Below are 24323 nucleotides of genomic sequence, written 5' to 3' on the forward strand. Positions count from 1 at the left end.
GGAGTGAGGGTATTTGCGGAGCAACAGCTGACTGGTAGCAAATAGGAGAAACCCATCAAGCGCGTTCCGCCTCCGGGGAGATGGGCCGGTCGGGCTGCAGCGATTTTCCCCGCTCGGGAAGGCTTTGCAGGGCGGCCCAGCCACGGGGCGGGCTCTGCTCGGCGGCCCGGGGCAGCAGGGCCCATGCGGAGCGCGGAGGCCGCGGGGCGCGCCCGGCGGGGCGGGGCCTCAGCGGCGGCACCGGGCGAGCGGAGCGGGCCCGGCCCGAGCCCAGCGCCGCCCCGGCACCGGGCCCGCGTCACTTCCTGCGCTGCCGGGCAGGGACTGTCGGGGTTCGGCTGCGCTCCGGGGCAGTCCCGCCGGGCTCTACAGCTCCAGGGCCGAGGGCGGCTCCCGGACCCTCATCCCGTGATACGGGTGACGCTGTTAACGGGACTCGGCCTTCTTTTTCCTGATTCTGGTCACAGCCTTCTCTCAGGCATCCACCTGCTCCGGCGTGGGGCTCCTCCACGGGCTGCAGGTGGATCGCTACATCCCTGTGTTTCTCCATGGGCTGCAGGGGAATCTCCGCTCCGGCTGGAGCACCTCCTCCCCCTCCTTCATCACTGACCTTGGTGTCTGCAGAGTTGCTGCTCTCTCAGATTCTCACTCCTGTCCGAGCACAATCACATTTGCACAATAACTTTTTTTTCTTCTTAAATCTCTTACCGGAGAGGTGCTGCCACCGTTAGTGATGGGCTCAGCCCTGGCCAGCGTTGGGTCAGTCCTGGAGCTGGCTGGAATTGGCCCTGTCGGACATGGAGGAAGTCTCTGGCAATTTACCACAGCAGTCCCCCTGCAGCCCCCCTGCTACCGAAACCTGGCCATGCAAACCCAATACCGCCGTCTATCTTAAAAAAGTGATTCAAGTGAAATGATACAAGAAATACAGGCACTGCCTCTGATTTTCCATTACTAACAGAGGATCGATTAATAATGCAAGTACTGTAATATTGCAAGTGGGGTTTTTTCAAACTTTTAAGTTTTGTATCCCTTGCATTTCAGGTGACTTAAAAATGACACATCATGCGACACAAGCAGGTGTCAGAGAAATACCAGAATAAAGGAGCTATCTATTGCTGTGCAAACTTTAGTCAAGGTAATTAGGAAAATGTCAGAGTTTTCCTTGCGGTATAAAAAATACTTCTGTCACTGTCATCTCTGTATTGTGTAATCCTTAAGGAATCTGATTTGGCTTTTGTTCTGTTTTCATATACCTATTTTAGCTAAATCATATAGATTTCTGTTTTTAAAATAGATTAATATGCAAGTATTAGTAGCTTAATTAGAGACTGGATGGCTCGGCTATCTGAATCAGAGAAAATTACACAGGGGTTAACATGGCTTTAGGTACAAAAAAGATAAGTGAAAATTCTGAAAGTTTAGAATAGTGGCTAAGAGCAGAGAGATAAATGCGGCCCTGGCAGTTCCCCTGACACTTGCCCTGTGTGAGTTACAAGTTTGGCTTAGCTGATCTCACACATCTAAGGAGATTAAATGAAACAGTGCAGTGCTTTGGCAAATCACATACAAAAGCAAACTGGGAAGAAGATCCAAATAATATAGTCTACTCTTGTCTTGCGCAGTTACGTGTATCCTAAGCAGTGTGTCACTGGAATGTAATGCTTAGACTTGGGAGGGAGGGTGCAGTCCTAAAGTAGGCACAGTGCAGTCTGCTTAACGTAAGTGCCTTAGCAATTTGTGCGGGAAGAAGTTGCCTCTAGAGACCTGCAGAGGGAGATGTGTTCCTCCAAAATGAGGGGTTTCTAGCTGTCCCTTTACTGTGTAAGAAATTTCAGAGGAAGGTGCTTAGGGTTATAAAATAATTATGCGCACAAAATTCTTAGAAAGAATAAGCTTTTCTTTTTAGTTCTCGATATACAGAGATAAGTACTAAAATTAAATGCTTCGGGTACTATTTTTAGAAGCAGTATCTCATTCTGCCTCTAATCCCTGGAAGACTCCAGCGTATTTTGCTCATCTGAACCAGGGGCAAGCAGAATGTATTTCCTTTAACCCTTCGCCTGTTACTTGCTAAAATGCTGATTTTTCAATTCTTTTTATCAAAAAAATACTTTGCAGGATGTTGAATTAGGATTTATAAACAAGCTTTGGCCACTTACTGGGCTTACATTTTGATATCTGTATTAATACATATGTGTGGGTCTCATTTGCAGAATCTGACTAGTTACCATCTGGCAGATACTTGAGTGTTCCTAAGTTAGTTATTTTTTGAGAAAGCTGAATATCCTTCCTGCATAAATATTCTCTGCCTGTCAAATAGTGAGTCCAAGTATCTTCCAAATATGCAGTACTGAAGGTTTGGAGGGGGAGTCTTTAGTTTAACAGAGAACACTTTGTACACCAGTATACCAAGTATATTTATATTGAGGGTCAGGTCTCGTGCTTTCCTTGCATGGGACTAATGAGATATGTGTTCAATTTTGTATATTCAGATCTTCCATTTAATGAGTTACAGTTTTCCTGATGTTAGTGTTAGTTTTAAATTTTACATCCCCAGGAGTGATGCAATGGAGCAATGCTTACAACAAGCATTAAAAAGGTGTCATTGATACTTCTGACTTGGCAATATATGTTAATTTGGGCACATTTTTACAATTTATTCTGCAAAATCAAACTAGAATTTTCTTCATGTAATTACTTTTTAATTTTATGAAACAGCATTACAGTGCAATATTTCTTATTTTCTTTACAGAAGGCTCCCTGATACTTTATTTAACAGTCAAATTTGTTAGTTTGGGTTGAGAATCAGTTCACAGATTAAGAAACATACATTTAGGTGTCTTATGAGAGTATCTTCCCAAATAGTCAATGCAGATCTTTCTGTTCAGTGGAGATGTCTAAAGATATTCTACCTGGCCTCTGCCTTTGGTTTCAGAAAGGGAGAGGTTTCCTTCAGCCCTGTGCCTTGTCAGCCAGCCCTGCATGAGATGTCTTTCATACCTCACTTCTTCTGACACTAAACCATGTGTTCATGAGTCAGGTTTCATTTGCCTTATGCGTGTGGCTGAAACTCCCCAAGTTCTTAGGTAGACACTTAAATTTAGGTCTTTTGTTCTGCAGATGTCATTTCAGCTGGCAGCCTGAGATGTCCAAAGTGTTCATATGAAGCTGTGAGCTCTGACAGGTGTAGAGACCCTGCCCAGGTGAACAGTAGGACATAGAAATATGTTTAGGTGACTGACTCTAGTCATCAGCATCTTGAACAGAGTAATGGAATAGCCATACTTCTCTTTCGACCAGCTTGCCTTCTATATAAAAATAAATAATTTTAAGGTTTTGATTTTTAGCTCAGTTGCTCCCTCTAGCCAGATTTGTTCATTTGCAAAAGCATCAGTCAAGCACAATATGAAGAAAATTTTGAAGAGCAGGCTCCAAACCTTTGTAAATACATAAATGACCCACTGACAGACATTGACTTTTTACATAAATGGGTAAAGAAAAAATTCTTTTTTACTTATATGTTCATCTTCACTAGATACTGGGATTCATTCATATGTCCTTTTTGTGCAGATAAAACAATACTTTCCTTAATGAAAAATAATCCATGGAAGTACTGGAAATAAGGAAGCAAAGAATAGTACTAATATAGATTAGAAAATTACTGTGTAAGGTGCCTTTTGCAAATTTGCGATGAGCAGAACATGAATTACAATGTACTTGGCATATTAACAACCATATTTAGAAAAATATTCTTAAATTTTCTTGTGGTATTTCTGGTGAAATACTTTATAGCAGTATTTTAATGGGCAAGAAAAGTACCACACTCTCTGTGTGTATAATTTATTTACAGTTCTTTTCCCACATATTTATTTGACAAAATACCGTCAGTGACTGTTAGGTAGTAAATCACAGCCCATGCCAGCATTAACACTCCTTGGCTATCATGTTGCAATCAGTGAACCCTCATTACAAGAGAGAAATATACATAAAGCCTCAGATTCAGGTTTCTGATACGAACATTAATAAAAAATATTTTAATAGCCAATGCAGAAAAAATTACAGAAAAGGAACATGAGCCTATTATTTAAGTAGAAGATCTTGGATTTAACTTTCTTAAACAAAAAAGAAGAACAAATAAAAGTAGTTGGTTCAGTTTTGTAATTGTTCCTGTCCTTTTACTGAACCTCAAAATTCTCAGTAATGTATTACAAATTGAATTACAGAAAGAGGTCCAAATTCAACAAAACACCAACAACAGGTATGTGATGTACTGGCTGTTTTCAGGGCCATTTTTGAGGTGGGTTTTAGTCATTAGTGTGATAGTAGACTGCTGATCTGAGTATTAATGTGTCGTAAACTAGTTACAGAGTATAACTTTGCTCTTCAAAACCTGGAGAAGGTATTTGATTTTTTTGTGAGCACTAGGCATTTAAACTATATTTAATAGAAAAAAATCAACACAAAATTTCCTTTTACAAGTATTGTTTTTCCTTAGGCAGTTTAGCATTCTTGAATACAGTTTTAGGTGAGTAACATCATAGTTAATACAGCATGAATGAGGTATGTTAGTAGATACCAGTGGAAGAATGCAAAAAGTGCAGATTTTAGTTTCTTGACTGGTGAAGATTGACCACAAAATATTCAAGCAGTGTAGAATTAGACCCAAATATGCAGTCAGTGCTTACTTTTCCATGTTACTCAGGATAGTCAAATCATGAAGGATGAGCATGCTTTAATTCACAGCAAATGAAGGGAGCCTGCTTTATTGCCAGTCTGTGATTGGGTCTGTTAGGAGGCAGAAACATAGTAACCATATAAAATGGAGACTGGTTCAATTAAAAAAAAAAAAAAATATTTTGATGAATTTGGTAGTTGAACTCTTAGGCTCCCAAGTAGCCCATGATGACCAATCGTGGGCACTCCAGGTGGCTTCCTAGTGCCCTCTAGGGTCTGTGCACAAACCTTCATGGTGACTAATTTCAGCATATAACTGGAACAGCAAAAAGAATCCACATTAGGAAGTATGGAATCTTTCTTTCCCTGCATGCAAACAGAGCATGCACAGTTGTACTTCTTGACAAAACAAAGTCAGTATTAAATAAAAGGATTATTAAATTACTTCACTTATGTGGGTAGTTGGGATACGTAGTGGGTAAAATATTTAGCTAAAATTACTCTCCTGTTTGTACATAGCACAGTCAAGTGGAGATATATAGCGGGAAGTGTGTCCAGTATATTAACAGCATCTACTGTGTAATACAGTATATTAAAAAATCATAGAGAATCCTGGAAGGAGAAAAGAATGTGTTTTTACAGCATGAATGATCTCCTAGACATGTGCAGGGACAGGAGAACAGGTGCACTTCTGAATGGGTTTAAGCCAGCATTAATCATGTGGATGTTTCACAGAATAGGATAGAGAAATGTGAAGCAAAGGAGAAAAGTTCACAGAAAAGATACAGGGAGCTGTGAGGCTGAGGAATTTTAAGAAGATGTGAGAGGAAATCAGAATGCAGAAAACACTGACCGAGTGACAGAAGATGATACGCAGTTCAAGAATGTTGCATAGCTTAAAGTGGGTGATTAGAAAGCAAATCCAAGGCTTTAGCAGTGAAGGAAATGGTGGCTTGTGTAAAGAAAGAAACTGCAAGATTTTTTAAAACTTCACAGAGCGTAAAGATGTTCATTTTTTACTTTTGTTCTTCATTCCTGGATAATAGTCTGTAGCACTATCAGTTGAAAAAAGAAATTCTGCTCCAAAACCGAGTTTAAAATAGGGGTTTTTGTGAGCATTGAGGAATCTTCTAGCAATTAATTTTAATGTTTTAGGCAGAGATAATCTAAAAGAGCTGTAGACTAGACAGACAATTTGAAGAATAGTCTATGTTCCCTTTTACAATTAGGTAGTGAAACACTGCTTCTGGGAATTCTAAAATAAGTATTTTCTTTTTGCATTCAGAATTGGGTTGTTAATCATTTAAATCAGCATTTCAAATATACAGTGAAGATATAACTTCATTTGAAATATAAAGATGTAATACAAAATCCCTCATTTGAGTTTTCTTAACACCTGCAGTAGGAGTTCATGGTGTATGACAGCTACTTGGGTACAACCATTCATAAATATGAGAACCTCTTTTCAATTATTAATCTTTTCCCCCATGCAAATGCAGACGTAAATAGGTAGTTATAAAGGCAAAGAACTCTCCTGCTTATTCAGTCTGTAGTCTTCAAATGGAAGACATGATTGTCTCATTTGCCCATGCATCTTTTTATCCCTTCCGCAACATAAACATGTCCTTCTATCCAAATTCACTGTATTCATCTGGATTTCACTGAAATGTGACAAATCTGTAACACTTTTTCGAAACTTCACATATGCTTTAGGCTGGTAAAAGCAGTCTCAGGCTCTAAAGAGGTTCCACAGTGCCAGCTAAGCCTGTAACTCTATTGCTTTTTCATCCCTGCTCTTTATGTTTCATTGAGATGTGTAGTACTAACGAGATCTGAAAATGCCATCTAACTGTGCTGGCAGCCCCCTAAGGTAGACGGTATGTGAAATTCTAGGGGTAAAAAATCATCTCCTCACTATCTTTTAAAAGTTCTGAGTTGGTGGGAGTACTATTAGAACATCCAGCTGGATCAGAAAGCCTGTAGAGACGTTTGTAACTTCACTGGAATTCAGATGTTAAACCTTTCATTGCTATTATGGTTCAAAATAGTTAGGCAGCAATACCTGAACTGCCTCACAGCTTTTAGTGGTACTAGGCCAGTTAGTTGTAGATTTTAGTGCTGTAATGCTGCATTATTTAGTGGATCATCAGGGATCTTGATAGCGTTTTTGGACTCTGCCTCTTAACCCCAGGGCACTTGTATTACCACTGTCATACGTGTGAACCCACTGTAAAGACACAGGCTGGGGGCATTGACCATCTCTCTAGGAAACCTCTTCAGGTGTATGACGGCACTCTCAGTAAAGAAATGCTTCCTAATATCCAGTCTAAGCCTCCCTGGCACTACCTTGAAGCATCCCCATGTGTCCTAGCACTGGACACCAGGGAGAAGAGATCAGCGCCTTCCTCTCCGCTTCCTCTCCTTGGGAAGCTGCACAGAGCAATGAGGTCACCCCTCATTCTCCTTTTCTCCAAACTAGATGAGCCCAAAGTCCTCACTGCTCTTCATAGGACTTTCCTCCCAGCCCTTTCACCAGCTTTGTTGCCCTCCTCTGGGCATGTTGAAGGATCTTCACATCCTTCTGAAATTGTGGGGCCCAGAACCAGACACAGGGCTCAAGGTGAGGCCAAGGTGAATGAGATGCTAATATATATTTATGCCATAAATATATGAGCACATCTATGTATGCAAGTGAGTTTTGGTGCACATACATGCAATATTTCCAAAGCTTGATATATATTGATGAGAAAAACTGACTAACTAGTTAAAATCTGAATGCAATAATATGAACAAAAAAGCTGAAATTCCTAAAAAAGGAAGTAGTATGTGGCAAATAAGGCATAGGCCCTTACTAAAGGAGAGAACTGCTTTTACTAAAGACCTGTCCATAAAATGGACAACATATCTATGAAAGAACTATAAATGGCACAATTAAGGACAAAATAATCAATTTATTGGAAGCAAGGAACATGAGTGCAATTGTATGGCTTTACTCTTAAGTAAAAATTGTGGAATTGTTAATAAAATGAAAATCCTTGGGACAAGCACAGTACAGCTAGCTGGCCAGGGAGGAGATTGTCCTGCTCTATTCTGTGCGGCTTCACCTCAAGTCCTGTGTGCAGTTTTGGATGTCACAATATAAGAAAGACAAAAAGCTATTGGAGAATGTCAAAAGGAGGGCTACGAGAATGGTGAAGGGCCTGGAGGGGAGCCGTGTGAGGAACTTCTGAAGTCACTTGGTCTGCTCAGCCTGGAGGAGACTGAGGGGAAGTCTGCAGCTTCCTTGTGAGGGAAAGTGGAGTGGCAGGCACTGATCTCTTCTCTCTAGTGACCAGTGACAGGGAATGGCCTAAAGCTGTGTCAGGGAAGGTTTTGGTTGGATATTAGAAAAATGTGCTTCACTCAAAGGCTGGTTGGGTACTGGAACAGGCGCCAGATAAGTGTAAAGAGGTACTAGATCTCTGAAGTCTTTGAGAACTAGTACTAGTTCTAGCCTGCATAGATAGGGAAGTGAACAAGAAAAAGTCAAAACATTTCTCCAGTCAAAACTGGAGAAAGTGCCCTAAGTTGAAAAACTCATCTTAAATCTGTTTATCATATAGTTCGAGATTACTTGATTACAGAATCTGAATACCTTGCCAAAGAGAAGACTTGGAGATCTTTGCATAGTGTTTGGAATCTCTCTCTTAAGAGAATGCTTAATCTCTCTCCAGGTCACATGCAGTATTCTAACAACAGTTTACAAAACTTTGCTAGTTGATTTTCATCCCAAACAAGCTTCTGAATGGATGAAAACAGTTGGTTGCAGTAAACATTTAGTGTCAAATTGGATGGCCGACTCCTCATCCTTAGGCGGCACTGTCAGGATTACTTCAGGATCTATGCAATCTTTAGCTAATCCATACAGCAAACGTTTGTGATCACCAGCTTCTCTGAGAATTCTGCATTCTCATACAAAACAGGAACAAGAAAAGTTCACTATTTTCTTATGTCAAAGAATTGGCAACTAAAACCCTATTTTCCCTCCCAAGCTATGCTGTCTTTAGTATTTCCAGCTCTGACATGACATTAGAAGGTAAGTAGAGCTATCTGGGCCAGTAGCCACTTGTTAATCCCTCTCTGGTCAGTGTCTGCGATTTGTTTCATTTAAAAGGCCCCCATAGATGAGGTAAATGGAGGTATCTGGGCCAGTAGCCACTTGTTAATCCTTCCCTGGGCAGTGCCTGTTTTGTTTCATTTAAAAGGCCTCCATAGATGACAGGATGCAGTGGCTACAAGATGAAACCACTATGAGAATGGTTGCTGATTAGAGCATGTTGTCAAAGGAATTATGACATTTTGATCTCCTTCAAGACCTTGGAAGCCCTAATGAAATATATCCATTAGCTGAATTGAAGATACGGATTTAGTAACAGGATGGCTGACTGTAAAGTAAAGGCTTGTATCCAACCAATGCCCATACTGCACGTTCCCATGTTAAACCTTAAACTGTATTTCTTTGAAATATACAGTTATAAATTGTGAAAGATTTAAAATTATAATCATGGGAATGTAAGATGTTATGGATAATAAAAATAAATAAAAATTAATAGTGAAATTATCATTTCCCTTGCAACTCAGAACTGGGTGTGTTTGTAAAGGAGTGTTTTTAATGACAGCCTGGGCAATTGCACCCTCTGGTGTGCACACAGCATGGCCTGTAAATACCTAAAGTCGAGCTTGAAACAGAGGTACATGATCATTTGGGTGACAGATTCTCGAGAATGGATTTGTTTTCAAGGAAAATTACCAATGTAACAACTTTAGTTTATAATTTTAACTGGAATATATTCAAATACATTCTTCTTTCATGTCATAGGATAACATCAGTAATTTGCATCACATTTCTTTGCAATAGGAGTGCAAAAGTCATAGCGGTTATTCAAAAGGCCGAATTATTATTTTGAGTGTGTGTTAAATACTGCCAGGCACCAAAACTGAAGTGCGTATTTCTCAATTGCATAGTGAGTAGCTATGTTCTCTCCCCTTTACCTGTTTGTCTAGAATACTATAAGTATAGGTGAATGAATCTAGTTGAAGCTCGTTGTGCTCCACAACTATGTGTGCATATCTGTCTAGTGTTATTAGAAAAGCTATTTTAAGTTCACTGTACAAAACCTTAGCAAATATGGAGTAGCATTATTAAGGCTGAAATATGCTGATTTTCTTTTATTTTTTTTTAATTTAAAGTAATAAATTGTTAGAATGAAGGCAGTACATCAGAAAAGGTGGGAAATCTAGAAAGTCTCCTGTCTGAGCCATGTTGTATAAGCCATGCAACCTCTAGCCCTTTTTTCTTACAACTTAAAAGTTCCCCAGTTTAAGCAAGCCAAACGCTACCGCTGCGGGCAGATGGTAGGGAGAACATTGCTACAAAACCTGCCACTCAAAGTGTAACAGATGACTGTAGCTACAGAAAATTGTCCCTTTGTTCATTTTGCTAATGAGTGTCCTCATTGCAGCAGGAGACGGAATAGTTAATGAGCTGCAGTTCTCGGCCGCGGCAGCCGGTGGCGCTCGAGCTAAAGGCTGTCCGGGAATAGCAGAGGGCAGCTCGGCCAGGAAAGCCTTTCGTGTCCTTTCTTTAAAAACAGGACAAGATCATGATTACACTGAGATGCCATTTCAGACTTACTCATAGGAGTCATCTAAATCTTTTTTTCTTTATTTTGTGTGAAGGTTCTTCTTCGAGCATCTGCTGTTGATGCTTAAACACAGCCAGAGCAGAGGAACAAATACTTAAGCCTATTAAGAGCTGTAACAGTTACTTAAAAGGTCTTTTGAAATTCTGAGGTTGTTTTGCGGTGGTTTAGAGCTGACCACTGCCAGAGTAGAGTGTCAGCTAATTACCTAAATGTCTCTTGTGCTGTTTTCTTAACACTACTGCTTTCCCTGCAGGGTGTTCGGCTGTCTACAAGATCTGGTAAAAGTTTTCAGTGAAAGCATGCACACTCACAGTTATCTCAGAGGAATAATTTTAAATCTGATACTGCACAAACACTGTTTAAAATGAAATATTGATGAAATATTTCACTAGAATTTATTTAAAATATTGCATTATTAAAAATAACATTTTTGTTACTCACAAGTGGTCTTTATGTAAGCTGCTACTGTTTCTTCAGTACAGGAAGGGAAACCACAAACTAATATGAATTAATTTGCAAAGCACTTGACATTTTATTTACACAATTTCTTATAAAATCAATGAAAACTTTGCAGCCAAAACTTTATGTACGTTAGTAATTTCTTCTGGTAAATTTGAGACAAAAAATGTCTTTTTCAAAGAAAAACAAATCGTTATGGACTATATTTTATCACTCATTACACTATAGTTTAAGTTTACATGCCATTTCAAAACCTTGAAATTTAATTTTTTAAGGTCTTTAAGATTTTTTGTTTGGAGTAATTTTTTTTAAAAGTTCATATTTTTACCAAGCAATGCAAATAATATCCTGAGGTTTTTTTAGCAAGCAAAGCAACTGTTGTGTGAGTCTTCTCTTTTGTGTTAATATTTTAAATAGTTTCAGGAGTTAGTTAATATTCTGGTATTACTATAAAGTTCTGTGCCAGCTCTGAAAGCTTTTCTATAATTTTAAAAGAAATATGTGGCAGTAAAAACTAGACAGCCATAAGACAATATATTCAAATGTTTTCAATAGCTTTGAAACCAACAAGAAAAAAAGAGTAGCTGTCCCAATAAGCTTCAGTTGCATAAGAAGTCTTTTCCATAATGGACGTGGCAAGATTTAAACAAAGGACACGCATAATAAAAATGTAAATGAGATTGCTTTACTAAAACTATAACTTTAAAGTCTTTTGTTGCATGTTATCCTGGAACCTTCTTACAAGGTAATCACTGTTTGCATAGAGATTTAAACCGTAGTCTTCAATAGCATTAAACCCCTGCACGGTCTATGTGTGACAGGCATGCAAAGCCATGTTAATGTTCAGAATATGAATTGCCTCTGGGTGGCTCTGACACCAAGTAGAAAACCAACTGTGTTGATATCAGAAGGCCTGATGGACTCCATGCGGCTCCCAGCCTGAAAACTTCACCGCTTTGACATGTGATGTGCTCCTCATGACACTGGCAGCACTGTCACTGAGAAATGACACAAAGGCAACAAGCCCCCCTCCTTAGCCATGCACTTTGCAACCCCCTGGTGTTGCCTGTCCACAGTCCCTCCTGCCTGCCTAGTTACGGACAGCACTTCATAAACACGGGGGGAAGTGTGGGTGGATAGGCCCCAGCTGCCTTCCTGGACACAGCCTCCATAATAAATTGACCTGAATGATGAGGGCACACAAACAGTATGATATGCATTATTCCTGTCAATAAAATGTCCCCATGTGTTATGGGCTTTGTATATAATGTACTGCAGCCTTTCTTCTAGCAGGGACCTATTTAGAGTCTCGACTTTTTTCTATTCATATTATGACTCTGTAATAGAATTCAGAAATTATATGATACTGTGTTGTATAATATTACACCAGTGCAGCATATTTAAATCCCTGATTCCTTCCTTATAAATTCAAGGCGTCACAATCTTTCAGGTTGTCTTTGAAGACGATGACCATGAAAAAAAATGCTTGAAAAAGAGAATGAGGCTTTTAAATTGCACAATGAGACTTCTCAACTCGAAAATGCTCTGGAACATGCTGAAAAAGAAAAGTATTTATTAGGTAAAACTTTAAACTGATATCAGATCAAGATGATTAGTTTAAAAACGTGTAAGAAATGTCATTAAGTTGGAATTGTTTATGCTTCAGAACTTGTTTCTGGACTGTTGTCTTTTTCTGGTATCAAATGCTAATTTTGTATGTATTTGCAGCAAAATTCATACATACTTATTCTAATTCTAATGCATATATTTACATATTTTTAGTTTATGACAAAGGAATATTTGCTGTGGCTTTTGAGACTTCTAATATTGCCTAGCAATGTGACTAGACTTCTTATTTTGTGACAGATATATACTGTGAAGTTACTGATACAGAAAAGTGTCATTTGTAGATAGTTATGTTTTTAAATAATGGTCTACTATTTTATCTTAAAAATATTAAAATCTACTCTCTCCCTAGAGTAGTTTTTGAGCTTCTGCAAAATGCACATTTCTTCATATAATTAGTTTTGTGGTTTTGGGAAAGTTTATAACAGAATCATTTTCTCTCAAATAAGCTGGTGCTACTTTTGATACCTGTGCTTTATTATAGTTCTTTAAAAAAAGGTGTTTTTCCAGATGCAATGTACAGTCCTTACCTGCAGGGCACTTCTCACATATTGCCAGAGTGAAACATTTAGTGGAGGACTAGAAACTATGGCAACAGAATCAAATTTGGCTGTTTAGCTTTGTTACGTCTACAAAGGTTAGACCCAGTATCACCTTTAATAGTGGCAAGATTTATTTGATACAGACAATATTCCTCATTCCTGTTTATCATCTGATCCTATCTTACCTCTTATCTTTTGGTAGTTTTAGATGAGACACAAAGAACTACCTGCTAAAACACTTTGTATTGGGTGTGACAAGCAGCAAGGATGTCCAGAACCAATATTAATGAAAAGCTGTGGGCACTCAGTCACACTTGAACTTCGTTCTTCCTATCTCTCTGCCCAGCCAGCAGAACAGCAGGGAGGAGGCTGTGAATGTCAAGGGCGGCGGTGAAGGTCACAATTCTGCCAGGACTCTCATCCCAGTGCATTCTGCTGGCTTCGGACACTGACCTGAAGCAAACATTTTGTATAAATTAACGTAGGCAAGTGATTTCATGGGTTTTCTCTTTCCCCTCTTGTTTTCAGATAAGCAAGTTCAAACAGTGCAATTAAAAATGGAAAGAGATGTGCAAGCACTTCAAAAGGTTCAAAGTATTTTAATTTCTGTAAGTTACACTCTTGGTAGAACAGTAACGAGCTTGGAGTGTAGGCAATGTACAGTCCAAATAATGTTAGAAAGCTGACTTTAAGTTATGTTACATTTTGGGTTATGGTAGTGTAACTCATTGTAGGGTAATAATGAATTGGTATTCCTTGAATGAAAATTACTTGAAAAAACCATGAATATTCTAAACCTCAATATGCTACAGTAAAAGGATTGAACACTTTATTTTAAAAAGTAACACATTCAGTAAGTTTTTGAAGGTAAGGAAAGAAGATTTGTATAGGTGAATAGCTAGAAACTTCAAAAAAGAAAATTAATAGTTTTTGTAACCTGTGACTTGTTAAATATTCCACTATTCCTAAATAGATCTATTACTACATGTGAATTATTATTTATATAATATCTGACCAAAACACTATCTGAACAAGATGTAAAAGCCAACTTTTAAAGAAAACCTTCAATGCCAATATTTATTAATTAACAATTGATATCAGTAAAAGGTTGACAGCACTCACTGTTTTCCTGGTATAACATCTAGGTATCTTCCCAGTGGACTTCCTATCTTGTGATAGTTCTCAAAGGACTATTTTCTACAGTGTATAGTTCTCATTCTGAAAATTAAGAAATAGACACAGGACTTCTTCCTATAAAAAACATTTCTTCTGTGACACATTTCCAAAATGTTTTGTAGATTACTCACTTCCCTGTGATGAAACATAAGGGAAATAGTGGTACTTCTATATTCAAATCCCACTATTACTCAATTCTCATACAAATTCATATTTTAAAAGTATAGATATATTTTTGTGGTGATTGAGGCATTGGATTTCTAAAATCATCCCTTTTGTTGCCTTTTATTGTGCTTTGGATGAATATCCCTTCTATGACCACATTTCCCACTCCTATAATAGTGATACCTATTTATCTTTACAGGAGCATTGAAAGGATAAATTCATTAGGATTTTGTACATGAAATCCAAAATCAAAATTGGAGTATTAATTGGTCTATCTAATGCAATAGTCTGTTAAGGGAGGGATGTGTCTACTGTTGTCTTTTATCTTCTTTATAGTTGTGGCAGTGCTCAGGAATCCAGCTTAGGTTTGAAGACTCATGCTCAAAAGAAAAGGCCAATCATCTGTTCCTATACTGAATGTTCCTTCTTTGTTCATTTGCAAAGTTCAAAGAGTATTTTTAAAGTACATTTTTTCACCCCTTCACTCACAGAAAATTTTTCCTGAAACTTACTCTGTTTTCCTTCTCTTCCCTTCATGTCCGTACAAAGGAGAGTGTTGTCTAATATTTAGTATCTTCCCATAGGTGTCACCTCAGTCTGTGGGTTTGAGCAGCAGCACAGGTACTCTTTTCTGTGTGCCACTCATATGATCTGCAAGCACATATCTGTGTAAATTTGGACCACACACCCTCCTCCCAATTGCCTCCAGCACAGCTGCCTGTACGGGAGGCCCTTCAGAGTCATGGCACAATCTGTCAGGTGACAGGTAGGTGAAGTTCTGTGAGAAATCTTTGGGGCAGTCCTCATTATAATTCTGATAATGAATCTAATTATATTTCAATTCTTAAAAGGAAAACCACAATTCTTAGAGATCAACTACATATCCTTTGATCAATGTCCTCCAGATAACCAGAATGTGCATAAATTCTTCTTTGGTTATGAAGCTTTGATCTTAAAAAAGAGGAGCTGGGCATGAAGGCACACACTGCTGTAGTACCCAGCAGTTGGATATTTTACTCCAGAAAGGGAATTCACAAAGTTGATACAGGCACCAGTATCCAGTATACGCAGTATAAGGAAAAGATAAGACTTAAAAATGGGATCCAAGCAGACACAGCCAGTCATAAGTGGCAATGAAACCCGTTGGAAGCACTTGGACTAACTAGAAATTACTGATAAATTTCTTGTAGGTGGGACTTGGAGTCTTGATCTTCCTCCTGTGCCCAGGCAGCCGAGCTGTGCACTGTCTGGTAGCACTGCCTCTCTTATTTCTCTCATCATAAGAGCATCATAAGAAATGGCAAGGACTGAATTTCTCACAAGGACTGGAGCATTTGCCCAGGGCTCTGATCATTGAACGTGAGGACCTTTGAACCTGTAGCTCCATATACCAATGAATTAACTCTAGGTTATACCACGTGCCTCTTAAAACTGAATACAGGGGGAACAAGCACAGGAGAGCCGTAATCTCTAGGATGCAGGTTGGGATACTCAGCATAGAGGAAGAGACTTTATATCTATAGATCTGTTTTTTCTTTCTTTGTATTTTTGCTGAGTATTTTTGCTTGGGTTGGGTTGCAGAGTGGGGGAAGGGGGCATGTTTTGTATATTGTCTTCTTGTAATTCATAGTCTAACGTAAAATGCATAAATAATCTATCAAGCCAAAACACAGGGTTGTCCCTTTCTCATGCAGTCACAGCTTTGGTATGTCATCAAGCTCATGCATGAGTATTCTGTATCTAGTCTCATGAATTTCATATTCTTTGTGTCCAATGGCACAGCTTGAACAGAACTGGTGGCTTATTCTCATCATAGAGGGGTAGTTAGGCTACTTTTCCATGACTTGGGATATTGTAATCAAGCCCCATAAAACTCCCAGTGGCATACAATGCCAGCTGCCCTGATTTGTGGCCGAGCATTCTAGCTCCTAGGTTATTATGCTGAAGGGGAGCATTTCTCCATTTTTATGAAAGAAAATGAATGTCAGTGTTGTACTCAACATTGTCTAGTTTTAAATATGTTCAAAATGCAAATTCAGTAAGTAACAAACTATGCTCCTGGTGACACTGGGAAATATAGATGTTTAACTCCCAAATGACAGTAGCTTTGACAGACAGCTCCAGTCCAGCAGAACTGAGGAAGCTTTGCCATGCGGTGTAACTGTTTAAAGGAGTTTGATTCTGGAACTTCTAAAGAATTCATAAAGAATTTTGCCTAAATTGCTCCTTTGGCACAATCCTTTGTCCTGGGTGAGAAGAGATGTGTAATTTTCCTGACAATGTTTGTCTCTCAGGGACATGTTAGAACTTGCTGCAGATGATACAGACATCTGCTGATCTTTCTACACGTGCACAACACAACAGTGGAACTGCTCCTGCAGCTCCAAACTGCCCTTGCTGTCTGCCTGGAACAGGTTTCCACAAGTACCCACTTTTCTGAGGGCTTAGGTCACTGAAGTCTCTGTTTCTGATGATTTCATCCTTTTCCTGCCTCCTGTGACATCACACTCTACTCTGCTTTATATGTGTGGCTCTTGTGACGTTATTAAACTTCACATTAAAGTATGTAGCTCTAAGTGAAGATATCTATCTGTTAGCAGTTATCACACAAATGAATGTATGTGTGTCAAGGTTTAAACCCAGCCAGAAGCTAGGTATCTGTAGTCTCTTTATCAGGGAGACTGACCCTTTGAAAGGGTTTTTAGAAATTTATGCCTGTTTGTAGTAAGAAATCCAACTCTGTTTCTCCCAGATATGTATTTTAGTTGATCAAAATTCAAGGCAGAACTTGACAATGAAAGACCATCGGCTAAAAATCTGGTGAGATACTGGTGTGTACACAGTTGTTTGTAACCATCATTTATTATTGCAAGTCTAATAAAATATGCAAAAGTCTTTTGGTAGCCCATAGATTGAATAATTTTGTTTTAAAAGTAGGAAAGTTATTTTACATGTGAAAAAGGACAGCAAACATACGTTACTGTTTTATTTTGTTCTTACTGTATTTTGAAAGGAACAGAGGTAAACATTGTTACTAGAAATGTTTTTTTTAAAAAAAAAAACACTACTATTTTGATTTAGGAGGACTTGGAAAATATTTAATAAATGCAACCTTATTTGAAAAGATTTGCTGCTGCTGTTTGCAAATGTCATAGGGAATGATACAGAGTTTTGTCTTAAAATATTTTTGTATTCTGCATTAGTCTCATAAGAACACTGCCTTTTATTTTCTTTTTACATGATCCAGGAACTTTCCAGACGGCTGGTCCTTTATTTTGCCATTTGACTTTTTTTTTCCCCAGCCTGATTTCGTACTGGCTTTCACACTGATCACTGCTAGTACGTCTTTGTTACAGTAAACTGACTGGGTTTATTATAATAAAAAATAAAACACAGCTTGACTTGCAATCTAAATGTGCTGGAAAAGAATATGATACTGTTTAGAAGAGAAAAGGTTGTGAATAGAAAAACAGTACCACTTCAGTTATTTAAACATTTGCTTTTCTGCAGCTTGTCAAACTTTGTGCCAAGTCATAGCTGCTTTACTTTGTTTTGTTAATCTCACCACCATGTGTCTTGGGCTTTTTTAATAGAGGACCAATCCTGCAGTACTTACTCAGTTTTCAGTTCAGTGAGTCTGGGTAAGTACTGTAGGACTGCATTTTTTTTTTTAATTAGGGGGAAAAAACCCAAAGTATAATGTAGAGTAGGTCTTTCAAAACAATTTGTGAAGGTTAAAAAATCCTACCAAATAAGTTGCATATTAAATAAATTCTAGTAAGCACCTTCAAAATGAAACTAGTTTATAATTCTCATCACATTTTAAGAAAATTTCTTTGACTTGAAGGTGTAAGCAGGACTGCATTAAATTGGAAATAATAAATAAAATATTTTAATTTTTTTTTGTCTAAAGTCAGGCCAGAGTATAGACTTTGCTCTTTCAGGGAAAATCTTTTGGGATAAGAATCTGCCCACATAGAATCCTAGTTAGTGCTAAAAATTACAGTCTGACTGGTATATTTACCAAAAGCACTGGAAGGTGTAAGATACTGTAACTGAGGGTTGATTTGGCTTCATCATCTGTTTCGAAAGTGGTATGTAACATGAAAACAGCTCAGACACATTTCTGGATCATCTCTGAGGCACCTAGAAAAATAATTTTAAGTCATAAATTGAGTTGTGATAATTCTAGAAATCACAGTGGGACCTTTAACATCAAAGCTTAAGCAGTCAGATTTGATATAATCTAGATATTAGGAAGCTTTTATTAACTCAGGAGAAAAATATGTTCTCAGAATAAAAATGGTTCTTAAAATACATATTTATTATTAGACACCTATACTTCTAGTTTATTATCAATCCAGAGATAGTTCAAAATTTTGTCTAAAAATGCTTCTTCTAAGGGAATGTTCTTGGATGAATTGGGCAAACCTTTCCATGCACAGGTGTAGCAATAGTCTGAGTGCGCAGGGGTCCGGCCTTTGCAAAGGCTGTTGAGTGAGCTTTGGTCTCACTCTTTTCTCTCCTCCTAATTTTCTCTCTCCTCCTAATTCTAAAATCAAGCACACAGTTGTCAAATATCTAGGACATACTTTGGAGTCTGCTTTTGAGGTCTCCAAAACACGGAGAGCGTTCACAATTGATAGTGAAAAGTGATGAACATACCTTGACTGATTGCAACCCCTAACCTTATTTAGCATGAAAGTTTTTGGGACCTTGTCTTGTCATTGCATATTATCAAACAGGTCAATATTAAGCACAAAAGAAATACAGCAGTAATGCAGCTAAATCAAGTAATTCAGAGCAGTAATGTGCACAGTGGATGGGAAATAACATTGAGCGTGGAATGCTGCTCCTCTGGAAAGCAGCAAGGAAGGAGGAGACTCAGTGAGAACTTAAAAGCTTTCCTCTCTGGGACTTCTCATTGGTACTCTGAGTGCATACAAATGTGGAAAAGAAAGATGGACAAGAAAGAGAATAAAAACACTCTCAGTGTACATAGTGCTTGTGTGGGATGAAGTTGGAATGTAAAAATTAATATGTCAGTAAGGCTGAATCTGGAAATATAAATCCTAAAACGTGTGATTGGAATAAAGCATTTGTGCTCTCAAAAGATCTGCTCTCAGTTTTAACATGTTCTTAAAGAAATTTCATAAAGATTATTACATAAATGTAATGTTTTCTTTATTATGATACAATTCTTCATATATTTTACTTTATTTTAACAAATAAAAATGTTAGAAAATGACATTCCCTAATGTCATTTAAATGACTATCTTAAATCCTGGAAAATGTAACAATGTTAGACTAACATTAAAAAATGAACAATTACAAAATAGAATCAGGAACAAAGTACTGAATATTCAATCAGTAGTAAAATCCTGGGAAAATCTTATGGAGAAAAATATCAATTGATTAAATGTTCCCCTTTTGTCATCTTTAATGATTCTATCAATATTCTGTTCCATTTAATTGCCTATAGACAATATTATTGGTTTCCCATCATCTGGGTAGTACAAATCCATGAGCAATGCTGAGCAGTACACAGAAATAGCTGGCTTTGTTACAACTCAGTACAAGCTAGAGCTGCTGTCACTTTCTAATGTTGTTGACAGTCCCAGCTCATATTCAACAGCATTTTCAAAGAAAAAGAATGCATATTTTTGCTCTAGTTATTATTATGTTCCCAGATGGTGAACTGAAAAACAGTTTTCCACTGGCATAGATCAAAGTGCTAATACAATTAGCTTTATATCTGAAAAAAAGTTCTATGGCTTTTGAATACACTATTCACAGATGACTTCTTTGTAACTAATTTTAATGTAATTATTAGATAAACCATAACACTGGTTAATATTAGATTTTTTGCAAAGATTTCTGGCCATAGTCTTGTTCGTATTTCTTGGTGGTTTTTTTCAGCAGCAGTAGGAGAAGACAACAAGAGAAAACTGTGAAGTGTCCTGGGTGTGGCAGAAAGAAGAATGCCATTAACTCATAAGGCAAATACAAATTTTATTACTTAATATTGTGAAGTGCTGTTACTGTGTTATACCTCTGTTTAAATTTGTTTTAGTCCAGTTTTTCTTTTTCCACCAGTTTCTCTTAAGCCTATGTTTGTGTTTTGTAAGTATGTGAGTATGAGTATTATGTAAGTAATTAAATACTTTCCTTACACCAAAAGCAGTCTACTTTCTTTAAAGCAGTCTGCTTTCTTTACAACTATGCTTTTTTAAACAGCCTTTTTTTCCATTTAACTCAAATGGAGTTGAGTAACATCACTACTAAACTAGGTCCTTACCTTCTACCTCTTTGAACAGGTACTCACTGATCCTTGCTCTTCAATCTAGAGAGAAGAGCATGGCAGACCACAGGGTGGTGGTCTGGTGATGGTCATGGTGTTTGACAGCTACAGTTATTGGGTAAGTGTCACTCTGGGGTTGTTTGTCTGAAATCAGTTCAACTTACAGGGTAGGAGTCTGATGGAAGAAATCCCTTTATTATCACTGTACCTCACAGATAGCTAAAAATACTGGAAAATATTAAACAGCCCTCAAATCCTAGGTTTTCCACCAGAAACAATGCAAAAATACACAACTACATGAATCACAGAGACAGAAAACCAAGATGGTTGCTGTTTGCCATTACACCTACGTATTTCCAAAAGCAGCACAAATCCTACCTTAATGCTGTAGTATTGCAGAAGACCAACAGCTTACAGAGCTGCAGTAGTGCCTTCACACAGCAAGTTTTAGGAAAAAGTAGTCCAGGTGTTGAATAGTTTTTTCTTTCTGAATCTTAAGCTGAGAATCATATTTGTCCTCATGTGAAAAATATTTCCTCTACTTCATTGAGATTAACTGAGTAGGAACAGATCCTGTAGGGACCATGGAGAAAGAAGCAGCATTTAAAATGCTGCTAGGGGATTTGGGTACAGCTGGCATCTGAGCGAGTAACTACCAGAAAAAAACCTGTGTGGGCCCTAAGTGGTGCCAGGAGGTTCTTGAGGAATTACGGATACCTGCATGGAGGTCCTCTAGTTGCTCTGTTTTTATACCTGATGTGAGGTATGGTTCCTTACTCTTGCACTTCACGTATTCTAGCCTTCAAGGCACAATAACACATATGTAATGAATATATACAACTGAAAGAAATCTGACAAACAGATATATATATATATAAAGTGATCTTACTATGTTGTGGCTGTCAGTATTCAGGATATTAAGAAATCATTGAACTCTCTTGAAAATAAAGATTATTGCAAAATTATTGCAAGAAATGTTTTTGGAATACAGGAGAGTCTGCAAGTAAAGTATACATGGATACATAATTAGTTTTTAAGGTGGTTGCAATGTTTAGTGTAATTTTTAAAAGCCTATCATAATCTATCACTGAAACACTTCAAAATATGCCCACAGAGCAGTTCATTTAGGAAATTCATTTGTCCTGTATTGCATTCTAGTTTCATTTAAAATGGCATGGAAGGGGATCCCAGCAGCAGTGGTCTAAAGGGTTTTATAATAAAATTATATCTCTTTGAGTTATTCTTGACATTTAGGGATTAAATCTCCATTTATGGTTTCCTTTTTTTCATGCTGAATAATCAAAAACACTTCTTTGCTTTATTGAGAGAAAGTGTGATCTGCTTTACATAAGTCATATTCCCTTTCCAAATCCTTGCTCATATAAGTCCTTCTGTACACTTCCCAATTTTGGAATCCTTCAAGTAAAGAACATGTGAAAGAAATAAGGAAAGATCTTGTACCATTTAAATAGCATTTGTATGTTTTCCTTTAAAAAATGCTCTTTCTCCCTTCGTAAGAATGACAGATCTATAACGATTTCCATTAATTATTTCAGCTATTTAAAAACTCACTCTACTATGAGGTTTCTCAATGTGATTATAATCAAATAAAAATATAATTTGTCATCTATTCATACTACTACATCCTGTCATTTGCCAAAGGTGTGGGGACAGTGAAACTGTTTGGATCTCCCTTCTGCTATGAATTATATTTTAATCATTTTAGAAAGCATTTGCCTGGAAATGTGTTTGTATATATACATATATATATACATATATGTGTGTGTATAGATATATTTGTGGACTTCTTCTAACTGTTTCAAAATATTTTTATTATATCAGAATACAAGTAGTGAACCATTATAAAAACAAAAGGTTTTTTAATTGTTTGTATTATCCTTAAAGTTACATTGAATTTATATTTCACAATGCCTTTATTTGAGTAAAGGGTTATTAATATCCCCGATCTTCCTGAAACTTCAAATAATAGGAACAAAACCAACTAAGGCAATGCTTAGAAGTTGCTATCTCAATCAATGTGTTAATCAGCCTCACTTTTTGAGGCTGGATTTCCTTCAATAGTTATTTGACATAACCTATTAATTACAGTTAGATTTGGAAATCTATGGCATGTGGTGAGAACAAGCCATATGCTGAGATAAACTGAACTAGAGCACATCTAGGTTAGTTGAAGTATGTGTGATCTTGGAAAGTGGTACTTAATTATATTAAAACAAAAAGTTTGTATACTGTTAGTAATTATCTATTTGTTACTTAGACTTGTGGCTCAAAACAGGCACAAAATAGGCACAGTGAAATACACATTATTGAAAAAAATTAATTCATGTTCTTATTTAATGGATTCAGTATCAATTAAGTACTGCTTTGACACTTACCCAGACCTCTACTTGCCCTAATGCTATATTCATACAGTAAAATCACAGCAGAAACATAATGTTTCAATCTCAATAGAAACAACACAAAATTTTGACAAAAAATCAGCCCCCACACCACCTCTAAAATGTTTTTCAGTCCTTTTTAAGGACTGGTCTTCAGATGGCCACTTTGATTCTAGTGCAATTTGATGAAGTAAGAATTACAGTTTTTCCAGTTTTCTGTTAGGTATCATTTTTGTGGTTGCAGATGCTCTTTTTAAAGCTGTATGGCTTTGTATTGACATTGAACAACAACAGTGGTTCTTCAAGAGAGAAGATGAGTCCTCATCCTCCACACACCCTTTAAAAAGTACAAAGCATAATTATTCCCTTCAGGCTGTTAGCAAAGGATAAAGGCCCAGACCTGACCACTCCTGACTGGCCATCACACGGGGATGTGGGGGTGTCCATACACCACTCCCTGCTCACAGCCCTGCAGTCCTGGGGGATGGTGCCTCTCAGACACTGAGTACACTTTGGCATGGCCTGAAGGGCTTTCAAGATACAATCTGCTCTTAATGGGTGAAACACTAAATGATATGGTGAGGTTTTGCTCTATAGTTTGGGGGTTTTAATTTTTGAATGTGGGTTTGAAGGAGCACACAATAACACATTCAATAATGTGCAACTACTTTTCAATTACTGTTCAATTACTATTAAGTACACATACAGTGTTAGCTGATCTTTTACACTGTGTTTGTACTGTTGCAGGTTTGGTTGTGTAATTTTTTTTGTAGATAGAGACACCTGCATTCACCTCTATACATTTTTATGTATCTAGATAGGGATTTTATTTACACTGGAAAATCCATTTTGGTATAGATTAAGATTTTGAAAATAATAGGATATCTGTTTATCCTCTGTTTCAGTGGTAACTGATGACTGCATAATGTACTGTTGATAAAAAGGGAGACATAAGCAATAAGAAATAGTGTTTATTACAGAACCAGGAGACTAGAGATGGAAATATATACTAGATTATTCTAGCTAGTCCCATCAAAGGGAAGGCTTTTCTTAGTGTGGGGTTTTCATTAGAGCAACAGTTCATATCCAAGCAATATAATGATGGGAACGGTGTAAGAGTAGAACAGATATAGTGTCACAAGTAATGAAATTGCCACATTTGTCCCAAAATCTGTTTCATAGGCTCACTTGTTATATTTGTAGTTCAATTTCTTGGTTTCATTCTATTTTCTAACTTCCTTAAATTCAACCCTCAGCTCCTAATATTTAGTACATACTGAATGGCTTCCTTCCT

At 37.5% G+C, this 24323-nt stretch overlaps 1 long non-coding RNA gene across 1 annotated transcript; it reads left to right on the forward strand.

Annotated features, from left to right (window-relative positions):
* Nucleotides 1-322: 322 nt before the first annotated feature.
* On the forward strand, nt 323-20321 carry LOC125335043. The gene is made up of 3 exons (XR_007207312.1): nt 323-520; nt 1045-1138; nt 20249-20321. It is a non-coding gene; the product is annotated as an uncharacterized LOC125335043 (long non-coding RNA).
* Nucleotides 20322-24323: the final 4002 nt, after the last annotated feature.

This window comes from Corvus hawaiiensis, chromosome 1, assembly GCF_020740725.1.
Source record: "Corvus hawaiiensis isolate bCorHaw1 chromosome 1, bCorHaw1.pri.cur, whole genome shotgun sequence".
In the NCBI taxonomy this organism is placed as follows: Eukaryota; Metazoa; Chordata; class Aves; order Passeriformes; family Corvidae; genus Corvus; species Corvus hawaiiensis.